Genomic DNA, 12,570 nt, shown 5'->3' with positions numbered 1-12,570 from the left:
CAAAATTATGTTAAAAACCAACCCGATCCCGAAAAGGGGGGGGGGGTATTTCAAAAATAAATAACAGTATCCTGATATAATCTTATTTTACTATTCTAGGAGTTAACATTTCATTAGATTTCTGACGCACTTCCAGTTAATGTGTTTAGTATGGAAGCACAAGCGTTTAAGTAGGGAAATGCATCTAAAGTGTGTCTGTGTAATACATAATTAACTGTGTGATATACCTGTGTGTGCACATAAATACTCTACATAATATTTATGGTTCCTTCATATGAGTGAGCTACAAAATATAGCTACAAAATAATTAACAATAACCGCAAATCAAGAAATCCTTTAGCTGAGCTGTTCCAGAAGCTGTGGGTTGAGGAGAGGATCGGAAAACTGTATTTCAGATTCTCCTGGCAAGATCTGACAATATTTATTTCTAAGAATACCTGAAATAGTATCACAACTGTTGTTGCCAACCCCTTGATTAAAAGCATTCCCTGGCATTAATACTAGCAATATGCAAATTGCATATCATACTTATGTTTGCTTAGGACTGTTTCACACATATGTGTACATTGGTTTAAAAGCTGGGGTTTCAATCAGTCATAATCATAAATATGTGAATTTAACTCCATTACGTACTGCTAGATGATCTGACGGTCAATGTGTGAGTGACACTGAAAACGCTGTTTTGAGAATTTTCTGACTATACTCCTTTATATAGGAAACTTTGAAGGTCCTTTATTTCAAAAAGGATGTGAATATCGAAAGGGGATGTGAAAGACAGAGCATGCATATGCAAACATCTCCTTGGCTTCTCGTTATGGGGCTCAAAGGATTCAAATAAGTTTTACTCAGAGTAGACCCACTAAAGTTATGGACCTAACTTAATAATACTCATTAATTTCAATTATTATTCTAAGTATAACTAATATTGGTCACCACCCAAAGACACAAAATCCAAGAATTTGGGGTAGAGGCTCTGTGCAGACATCCTTCAAGGATGCCTTGCTCTAAATAACCAAGAGTAAGGAAATTGGGGGATTGGGCTCCCTAACAGGTGTCCCAGTACCCCACAAAACCACACTCCCCAGGATTTTTTGGGGAATAGTATAAAAAAAACCAGTTACATACTAATTTAAGCTCCTCATGACTGGCCAAAATAGGAGATGCCAACTAAAGCTTTCTGTCTTTTGCAATCCTCCCAAAAATGGCCCATAACAAATACATGTGCATTATCAGCAAGCAACTGGGACTTTCACAGAAGCTGAGTCCAGTACACATGTGCTGTCCTCTGGCTAGGTGGAGAGCAAGGGCTTGATGTCGTCCTGAAGCAAGCAACATGATTACCATTGTCCCCACCCTGAAAAGTCTCATGTGTAGGTGGTTGTCCAAAAGCTGGGAAGATCTCATTTAGCTGCAAACTTCATCTCCATGTAGGAAAAATTGCCTTGGGCACCATTTCATTCATTTGGGCATTACAACACTTCTTTGGGGTAGGGGAGTGGGGGAAGACTACAGCGTGACATAACTTATTTCTGAATTGTCTGGTCATAGGAGATAATAGAGTGAGATCGGCAACAAACCACAACTGTTTCTATGCAGGAGCAAACACAAGCATCCCTTTGGCCCTGTTGAACTAGCAGGTAGCTGCAGTCCATTGGGAAGAATGGGAGTGTTATTTCCATCACTGGGAGGTAGATTATTATCCCCTGGTTCCCAAATCCTGAATACTTCACTATGGAAATAACTCTGCCTCTCCATTCCATCTGAATCAGGATAAGCTGTGAAGGTGTTGGATCAGTGTCTGGAAGCAGTACTGGGCTGGTAGGGAGACAATAAACTGAATCCTGATAAGAGGGACATGATCTGGGTGGGGGGGTTCTCCTGTCTGGGAATTATCTGCTGTGGGAGGTTTAAGCTAGTTTGCCAGCTATTACTGTTTCTGGGCCAAGATAGTTTGGCCTCAGCAGTCCATCCTCTAGTGACCTCCTATTTGGACTACTGCAGTTCACAATATGTGGGGCTGCCCTTGAAGACTGTGCAGAAGCTGAAGCAAGTGCAGAATGTGGCTAACAGGTTGGTTAGTGGGGCACCCCAATGGGATCATGTGTTGGCAGACTTGAAAGTACTGCACAGGCTAACAAAGAACAACTGGGCCTAATATAGCTAAATACTACTGTAGAAAGCAAAAAATGGCTTTAGATCCAAGAATCTAAAAGGGCACAACCCCAGATTCAACCATCTCCAGACTTACGATCAGCACCTATGTCTTTTAGAAGAACAGTTTTTAGAGTTAATCAGTGCTAGGTTTCAGCCTTGGGACATAGGGGTTATGAATTATGAGCTGTTATTCTCTGACTGTGGACAGAGTTCATTTCCTCAGTCATTAAGAAACCATAGTCCACCCATGAACACCTGAGACTCTGAGTTGTAATAAGCCAGAACGAAGGTCTGTAAAGTTGGCTTCAGTCCTACCTCGGCTCTTCTTCTTAGTCATATGTGACCTAGGGTACAATAGTAGCTGAAATCCTAGGTATACACACAACCCAATTCTAAGCATATTATTTCAGTTCCGTATTTGCTTATATCTTTTAGGCATTTATATGTCACTTTTCAGGTATAACAATATCCTGAAGCAGTTAACAAAAACACTAAGACAGAAGAAACATTAGTAAACATTCATACTTGAGTTTGATATTTGATGTTTCTTTCTGTATACTGATTGTTCTTTGTTCTTTCAAGCTTTAATAAAAATAGAAATATGAGAAAAACACACAAGTGTGTAGCAAATTGCAGCCATTACTGCAATTACATAGACTAGGACCACTGATCTTAGTTGCTTAAATATGCACGGCATCAGGCTATATGTATATTTTAAAGAAAAATGCCCCACATGGGAAATTGGATTATGGGAAGCTGTCTTATATTGAGCAAGACCGTTGTTTCATCTACATTGACTACTCCAGTGGCCAGCAGGCTACTCCAATGGCCCTGAAGTCTGGGGCTTCAGACAAGAGTATTCCCACTCCCACGTGGAGATGCCAGGGGCTGGACCTTCTGGACCTTCTGCACAGAAGGCAAATGAGGTACTACTGAGATACCATGGTGGTGGTTGATCAGTGGGAAATCCCAGGCTAGATTCGCACTGGGTCACCTTATTCCAGAGGGGTGAGTCTTGTTAAGAGTGTTGTGGCAAAAACAAAGTGTCCTGTGACACCTGAACAACCCCCGTATTGTGCCATAAGTTTTCTCAGGCTACCATGAGAGTAGTCAAAGTGATGGCCTCCAGATGTTTTAGACCAGGCATAGGCAAACTCAGCCCGGCATATGTTTTGGGACTACAATTCCCATCATCCCTGACCACTGGTCCTGTTAGCTAGGGATGATGGGAGTTGTACTCCCAAAACATCTGAGTTTGCCTATGCCTGTTTTAGACTCATTCCCACCAGCCCCAGCAAGAATGACCAATGGTTAGTGATAGAGGTAATTGTGGGAGGTGTTCAGGAAGATGACCTGAGGGACTGCTTGGCTGGCAGCCAGCAGTTCATTCCAGGAAGTTTGCAGGATGAAAGGAAGATGGAAGAGAGAGAGTGTGGCAACATGCCTTGGCCTTTTTACCAGATCTGGAAAGGTCACGACCACCCACTAGTCACATGCAAGCAATAATGCTCCAGGCCAGGAGAAACAGGAAGTTTGGACTGGCTGGACCAAACATTCCCTTGCATGTCCACTCTAGCAAAACAAGGAATGTTGTATTTGACTGCTCCCAGTGGATTACATCTCACAGCAATCACAGTCTAACAATATCTGGATGGCACCATGTTGGCTACCCCTGAGAGAGCATAGAGGAACCTCAGACGCATCTTCTGCATTGCACTGCACTGGTGAGGGGCTGGGGGGGTTACAAAAGGATGTTGTAGATGCTCCTAATGCCCTTTGCCTGGTTCTGAGGTCGGGAAAAGAGGTGGGGAGCTGGGTTGCCTGCCTGGCAGAGGATGGTGATGTTGGAAGCTGTGCATGTCCCGAATCTGGTCCCCCCAAAAAGGCGCCAGCCACCATCACTTGTCGCTCTGGAGCAACTCGAGGAGCTGCTACAAAAAGAATCATCTTGCCGATCCTGTGTGTGTGTGTGTGTGTGTGTGTGTGTGTGTGTGTGTTTCTGTCAAACCAAGGAAGGCAAGACGCGATGAGAAACAAAAACTCCAACGTGGCTGCGTGTGCTGTGCTGTCTCCCACTCAGACCGAGACCTGGTTGCTGCTCAGAGGGACACACTCAGACGGAGGATGAAGGAATCGCAGCCAAGAACCTGCAGGTAAAATTAGACTCCCTCAGATTCGTAATACGAAATTAGCTGTCACATTTGGCTTATCCAAAGAGGAGCCTTGTGCGTGACAAGCATATTTAGTATATTCACCATTGCATCTCTTGAAACACACACACACGTTCATGGGCATACAGAATAGACAGATAATAGGCAGACCGAAGAACAAGCTGGCTAATTAGAGATCCTCGTGGAAACAAAGACAGGACGATGGAGAGACAGATATACCAGAACTAAATAGGCGGATATCTTAAAAAAGCATTAGTGTTATCTTTAAGCGCAAGAACGCACGGGGGACAGCGACTTTCGCTGCTCCTCTGGGTTGAAATGATCTGATTGCTGCACACCCTCACGTAATAATTAGTTTGGACCAATTTCCATTTTCTTATGGTGCGCAGAAGGCCTGTGCGTAAGTAGGTAATGAATTGTAAGGGTGCACAGCATATCTTCATGCGCTGCTCTTCCCCACCCCCTTTGTAAGATCTGACAATAAAAAATCGTGTTTGCGATATCCTATCTAATCCCCCCGCAGGAAACCAACGAGGAGCACAAAACTCGATGCCTTTGATTTCCATCAAGCCTCGCCCGACAAACATGCGGCGAATGTGAGACATTTCAAGGAGGAAATCAGGGACGACCAAAGAAGTGTAACTGGATCTGAAAAGTCCTTCCAGCTTCTATTCTGTCACTTCTCATGGAGCCCTTTGTTATGATTTCACTAAGTTAGGTAATGTGACAGACGTCTCAGATTTTCCTGAAATGGTGGCCTTTTAGGCTATATATTGAGTTTGGGGAGTGGGGAGGGAAGAGCGGGAGGTGGATGGAAAGAGCAACTCTTGGTGACCCCGTGTGTCAATCCGCTGCTTGAACCTGGTGGGAGAGCATTTTGGGTACGGAGAAGAGAAGATAAAGTTTTGGCTGCTAATGAATGTCTAAAAGTGGCCTCAGTTCCAAAACAAGCATCTAAGCCATACGCAGAGTAGATTCATTGAAATCAGTGAAGTGAAATTAGCCATAATTAACTCCAACCCATTTATTACAGTGGTCTGCTCTGAGGGTATCTTAGTCTCATTCAGTCCCAAGCCTGCACATCTAACAGGACGAAACACCACGGTTTTGATCTCGACTTTGCCTTGGGTACATATTTAGGGCAATACCTCTGTTAGATCAATCAAAATAAGGCAAAATAGTGGGCAAGCTTTCCAAATGTTCAGAACCGTTCATCAAGTTAGACGGTGAAAAGAACCATGACAGGTGAGGAAGAGGACTCTGTCGCCTTGCAGATGTTCTGAGACTCCAACTCCCAGCTGCCCTTCCCAGTATGGCCTGCAGTCAGGGATGATGGGAGTTGTAGTCTGACAGCATCTGAAGAGCCACATGTTCTCCATCCTTGGTATATAGACAGCAAGGAGCAAGATGGGCCCATAGTCTAACTCAGTATCTTCATAACCCTCAAAGTATGTTAGACGGAGAGACCGTCACTATCCTAAGGTCAGCCATTGAGCTTCGTGACTGAACCCGAGTCCCCACAGACTTAGTTCAAGACACTAAGCAGCACACTAAACTGGCCTCCAGACGTTTACAGACCCGTCCTTCCTCCTGTATTGCTAAAACTGTTTTAAGTGTTGGGATGCAACTCACCTTGTCTTACGGCTGGTGGGGTTTGCATGGGGAGAAAGTCGACAGAGAGAGGAACCTCCAAGATTCCTAGATTGTCTTTCTAATCTAACTTAATTTGTGCTGACATTTCCTAGATGGTTAGACCGCTATTCTTAGGGTTGCTGACCACCACGACCCCTTGTCTCTCACTCTCGCTTCTGAAGCTGAAAGGAGAGGAGACATCTTCCTTTTGTTTCTCTCTCCTGAAGAAATCAAAGACCAAGCAGGGCTCCTTTGCATCTCCGACTATGTTAGCTAAGGCAGGAACTCCTTACTAGCCAATATCTGCATCCTATAAGAAACGAAGCTTTCTTATTTTCCACCCTTGAAGTCTCACTGTTATTGCTCCCCAGACTGGACCCTTGCAAGGCTGGCCAAATGCATTTCTCTGCGTAATCGAAAGGACAAGGAACTACCCCACCGCCATTTCTTTACTAAGCGGTGCGTTGAAACTCTCTGCGTCTTGGCCAAGGTGAAGTCCAGGGCAGCTGCCTGTTGAGATTCAGTTGGCTGCTTGGGGAAACCTCAGTCGGAAGTTATCTACCCTGTTCCTAAACACATTGCTTGAATGTGGAAAGTTTGCGCAGCTGCCTTGAACAGCTCCGATGTGATCCATCAAAAAAGGCCAACGACCCTAACCTATCCTACCTGATGAAGTAAGCAAGCAAGCGATGAATGGACATCATTTCCCGACCAAAGAGGAGAAGTGATCCGTTAAAACTCTCAAACCAGCCTTGTCGTTGCCTTCTGCTTGATGTGGACTGCAAACTCCTAACGCTATCCGACCAAAGTTGAGTCCTCTTAGAATAGATCCTCCTATTAATTTAAAGTGAAGAGATTAGACTGCATCCCAATACACACTTACCCGGGAGTAACCCCACTGATCTCCTTGATTTCCTTCTGAGTAGACGTGAGGATTGTAAACCACGCATTTAACTCTCCCATTTGCCTTTAGCGCTTGGCTAAAGTGTTTCTAGAACTGGGGTGTAAGCGAACCTTTTTGGTACCCATATCCTAAAAGTGTGACTCGCAAGTTATTCCCAAGGTGTTGTTTGCTACTTATCCGTTACATTGCAATTTGTTTTAGCATCATAGGTTATATATATTGGGCCGCTGTATTTTTAAATGACCACAATGGCCGTTGGAGCCATAGGGACTGGGCGAGCTAGATGTTTGGATAAATGTGTGCGTATCACATTTTCTCTATCACTGCCTCTCAATGTCTGGAAAAAACTGCACCTGCTTTATTTCTGCCTGTCACGCGTGTGCAGGAGCCCTGGAAGGGGCGGGGGGAGTGGGATTCCTTGTGTTGCGTTCTGCCCAACATTTACTGTAGGCTAGCTAGTAGCCTCCCTTTGCAGGACTAGCGTGCTCTCTGCTAAGTCCAGATGGAGGAATGGGGTTAGTAGCTGCTACGAAGAAAGGCGTCGTGTATTGAGGGCGCCAAGGGAGAAGGCAGATCGCTTCTGCTCGAGCGCAGTTGACACCGAAGTATTTGCATTCTGCCAGGGCTGCAACGTTTGCTTGATTAACAGCGCAGGCCTAACCGTGTCGGCTCAAAGAAGGGTCTGTTGAATTCAGTGGGGCTTACTCCCAGGTAATTGGGGTTAGACTGTCGACTTTCTGAATATAAAACGGATAAGGTGGTCCCCGTGAACCGTGGTGATGATGATAGAGACTTCTAAAAACTGCCAGCGCCGTATTAGAATAGACACACCCCATTTTTCTATCACACGTCTTCTACAAGATGGCGCACGCGTCTTATGAGTACTCACGTCATTATTACTAATATTATTTTAAATATTTTCTGAGAATATATATTCCATTCCCTTAATCCAGACAACCTGTCCTAGACACATGCAAGGTTCATTAAAAGCAATGGTCTTGGTCCGTGAGAAAGAAGAAGAAATAACCTCGCAAAATTCATAGCTAGAAAATACCTTTATTAGGACTTACCAAAATGCCACCAAATCGTGGCGAGCATTTGCATGGCTAAGGCTGCAGCCCTGATGCTTTTCTGGGAGTAAGCCCCAGTGACCTCAGCTGGACTGGTTCCTGCGTAGACTTGCAGGACTGCACTCTTAAGAACTGGGAGTACGTCCCACTGACGTGAAAATCGCAGCCTTCTTTCCCTAGGAGGAAAGTAAACGGAAATAAGAAATCACAACGGAGAGGCGATTTGCTGTGAATTCCTTATCTCGATGTTCTGCGAATTCGGACACCATATTGAGTGGTTTGAGGATTATACCTTAAAACAGGAGGGTGACACGCACCCCTTAACCACCCCCCATGGTGTTGTATCAGCCTCAGCTAGCATGGGCAATGAATGGTCAAGTATAATGGGAGCTGGGAGTCCAGAAACATATCGAAGTCCATAGGTTCCCCAGCCCTGCCTTATCAGTGATGATGGTTTTTATTTACACTCTCAAACAACTAGTGCAAGGTTTCAGGAAAGTCATTCTCAAAATTTATATTGTCAAGAGTCTCTCCTGGAGGAGAGTGCCTCTGGCTGGGTGTGGATAGTGGTCCTGATGCAAGCTGGGTTTTTGTGCGTGAGAGCAAGAGAACCAACACGGCTGAATGTTCTATTTACAAGAAGACGCAATATTCACAAAGTGGAAGAGGAGGCGGCTGCTTCTGTGCCAACGTGTTTCGTGAAAATAGAACAATGCCTTGGTGAGCTTTGAGCAGGTGGTGATCACTGAAGGAAGGCGAAGACAGGAGTGCTGCTGCCTTGAAAGGAGCCGAGCAGGTCAATCCCACCTTCTTACAAGAACCTGATTTCATCCTCTCCCTGTTTTATTCTCCTGTTTTATCCTCACAACATTCCTGTGAGGTAGGCCAATATGAGAAACAGCGACTGGTTCCGGGATCAGATAATGAGCTTTTTTTAAAAAGCAGAAGGTGGGCTTGTATCCCCAGCTGTGTCTCCCCAGCAAGGTCAGCCCCCTCGCGCCGTTGCGCCACACTATCAAGATAGAAAGAATGCAACTTGTGGAAATGTTCTTTATCATATTGCGGAACCCTTAATGAAGCACGGTTGCAAAGTTGAGATGAAATCCGTCGGCTTTCGCTACGGATGTCAAAAGCGCTTTGCCTCTTCCCTTACACCCAGAGACCAGAGCAGCCTGTTCCATTGGTGCCTAATTGCAACCCACCACACCAGTCTCGTTGGCTTGCCTGCCCTTTTCTCTGGCATGCTTCCCTCATTTAATTAACACAAGAGCCCTTCTCTCTCTCTCTCTCTCTCTCCGTTTCTTTTTCCTTAGGACAGCTCAGGACTCCTAAGCCTCAATCCCACAAGACTCGTGGGGCGGGAAGAAGGATGCCGAAGGTGCCTGGCGCTGAGAGGATGCAGAGAGGATACAGAGACCAAGTCAAAGGTGCTCGCCTGCGCCGCTTGGGATGGAGCGAGAAGCGTCCCCCTCTCCCGGTGCCTCCCGCTTTCCAAACCTGCTTTAACTCGATTAGGAAATTAAAAGGCACTTTTAAGCGCATTTTCCCTGCCTCAGTGGCTCCCCCCACCATTCCTCTGTCTCTCTATAAACTTCTGCTCTGTTTAATGATAATTCATCGCGCAAGGCGTTTTGTGCGTCTTGCGCTCCCGAGAGTGTGTGTGTTTGTGTGTGTGATTTTCCACTCAGGTAAACTTGGCGAACCTTGAAAGGACCCGACGTCTTGCCTTTTGAAAACATTGAGTAGGAAAGATGGAAAGAAGTGGCCTATGGAAACACCAAGAGAAGTTTCCGTCTCAGACAAACGCTGCCGAGAGAGATGAAGTAATCAGAAAACCTAGCAAAGGAGAAAGTGGTGGGGGAGAGGGAGGAGAAAGGAAAAGATTGAATTAATTAGCCTTAAAGAGCTCATGCTTGATGGAAAATCAACAACGATCTTAGTTTCCTTGGGTCATTTGCATGCGTTTCAGAACTATGCTATCGTCTTCATCCTGGCTTCCATTTTCTAGAGAAATTTTCAGTGGCGTCAGTATCAAGAAGAAAACCTATTTTTTACCTTTTGCCCCACGATTCTATTTACCCCAAAGTGGTACAGTGTCCTACGCACACTTACCAGCAACAGGCCCCATCAGGAGTCTCACGTCAATCACACCAGGATATATTTACAAATATGATATTTTCAAAGACGTAGATATATATGCCTTCATTTGGTGTGTGTCACATTTCATTAAAAACATGCTTCACACCCTTAAAAGAATCCTGAGAACTGTAGTTTACTCTGTACAGAGCTACAATTTCCAGCACCTTTAGCAATATACAGTTCCCAAGATTCTGGGGGGGGGGGATGCTTTAAATGTATGGTGTATGCACAGCCTTGGTGCAATTCTATACACACTTACCTAGGTGTAAGTTCTACTGAACACAACTGGGCTTACATCTGAGTAGATGTAAAGGTAAAGGGGACCCCTGACCATTAGGTCCAGTCGTGACCGACTCTGGGGTTGCGGCGCTCATCTCGCTTTATTGACCGAGGGAGCCGGCGTACAGCTTCCGGGTCATGTGGCCAGCATGACTAAGCAGCTTCTGGCGAACAAGAGCAGCGCACGGAAATGCCGTTTACCTTCCTGTTGGAGCAGTACCTATTTATCTACTTGCACTTTGACGTGCTTTCGAACTGCTAGGTTGGCAGGAGCAGGGACCAAGCAATGGGAGCTCACCCCGTCGCAGGGATTCAAACCGCCAACCTTCTGATCGACAAGTCCTAGGCTCTGTGGTTTAACCCACAGCGCCACCCGCATCCCTAGGAACACACTAAAGCATTTTGATATTTCCTGAGTCAGAAAGTCCCAAGAGCCTTTTCCTGTTTTGTGCAACTCCTCCTGCTCTTGAAGAGTTCAGAGGCACAGGGTGGAATCAGTGCCAGTTTTTTCATCCTGTTGCAGTCAGTCTCTGATGCTCCAAGGCTTTTTTTTTTTTTTTTTACATCTCAGACTCACCCAACATGTGGTTTTATGCAGGAGTAAAGTCCGCATGTGCTGTTGCTGACTACCAAACTCAGGTAAAAAAGAAATAATAGAATGGAAGAGGAGGCAGAAAGAAAATAAATAGATTAGATGCATAAATGGGGAACTGTGAGATGCAGTGCTGATGTTCCTTTGGCGGTAGCCCACGATGGAGATGCATTGAGGATTAAATCTGTAAATTACATTTTAAACCTTCTGTACCATGTGTGTGAGAGAAATATGAGAGTAAACAGGCTGTGAAGCCCTTTTAGCAGAGTAAAAACACAAGCACTTTGGCAGCTTACTAGATGCTAGGAATTACCGTAGGCAATTACACCTCTTATTCCTGCTTATTTGTGGTTGGCTGACCTTTCCCCTCTTTGTCCCCATTGCTAAGAATCAACCACATGCTTTAGTGTAAAAAAAAAAAAAAGTTTACTTACGTTTCAGTGCAGGCAGCAAATATATCAAAGTAGTATGCAGGCAAAAATACTTCTTAGTTACAAAATACAAATGTAGTTTGGGCAGAGTCCAAGGATGTACATCTGCTCACATTGTTGGCTTCAAAGGAAGAGAGAAACTGAGGCAAGGAGGAAGGAGAAAATATTAAGCTCCTCTGTCCTGTTTCCTGCTGCAGGAAGAAAGGGATATGACATCACACAGACCTGTGTTCTCTAGGAATATAGAATCTCTGAAACCTTTTTTAAAATCATTTTTATTGATTTTCCAATAAAAAACCTCAGTTTTATTTTAATTGAAGCATTATGATTGGATATTTAACAGGAACTCTGAAACTTAACCCCTTCATATGCTTATTTAGCAAACATAATTGTAATTTTGATTGCAGATTTTCTACAGCCCAAAGGGGAGAAGAGGGAGCTAATGAATCAAGGTGTAGAGACACTTCTGTAGAGAAAAGTGAATGGTGGTGTTTGGAGTTTAATGCTCAGAAGAAGTAAAATTAATACAAAACCCCACACACTGTACCCTGGGTACAACCACCCTGGATACTCTAAGTTTGCAAAATAATAAAGCTATGTTTATTACTGGAATTACATAGTTGATTGGGGGGGGATCCCTACTTCTCTCTAACATTTGTAGGCAAAACTATAAGGATCAATTTTCCAAGGGTGAAACCATTAGGCCAAAATGAGATAAAAGGGGTGGGTGGGGGAGAGAATTTTTTTTTAAGTGCTAATAAGACTGTAGACAGGAAGCCATGTTTTTGAAATATCTTTCTGTCTATCTATTGTATTCCATGAGCAAAGCTCCCTGCATGTAAAACATTTATTTATATTACACTTACATTCTGCTGTGGCAGCATACAAGACTCTCCACCCTCCCCAATTTCGCCATCACAACAACCCTGTGAGTAGGCTGGACTGAAAATGAGTGATTACCCTGGGGGTAGGTTTTGATATTCTACTTTAAAACATGCAGGGAGAATTTTCATTGGTAGAGCATTAAAAAATGCAGCCCCACTCTTGCAACCTGTGGGGTGCAGCACAGCATTCTACCACTTTTCTACTTAAGGTAGCCCACCTCCAATTACTCAGAGAGAAAAGGGGTGTGCTTTCACATCTGCCTCACTGGCCAGAAGTTGCCCATAAGGCAGCCACACTAGACCCAGCTTTGTTC

General features: G+C 44.5%; 1 long non-coding RNA gene across 1 annotated transcript; it reads right to left on the bottom strand.

Moving 5' to 3' along the window:
• Positions 1-7,897: 7,897 nt before the first annotated feature.
• LOC307213689 lies at positions 7,898-11,504 on the bottom strand. Its single transcript, XR_013837641.1, has 2 exons — positions 11,376-11,504; positions 7,898-8,107 (listed from the first exon to the last, which is right to left on the bottom strand). It is a non-coding gene; the product is annotated as an uncharacterized lncRNA (long non-coding RNA).
• Positions 11,505-12,570: the final 1,066 nt, after the last annotated feature.

This window comes from Podarcis cretensis, assembly GCF_951804945.1.
Source record: "Podarcis cretensis genome assembly, chromosome: 3".
In the NCBI taxonomy this organism is placed as follows: domain Eukaryota; kingdom Metazoa; phylum Chordata; class Lepidosauria; order Squamata; family Lacertidae; genus Podarcis; species Podarcis cretensis.
Note: the sequence above shows the minus strand (reverse complement) of the source record. Positions and strands in the feature narration are given on the sequence as shown.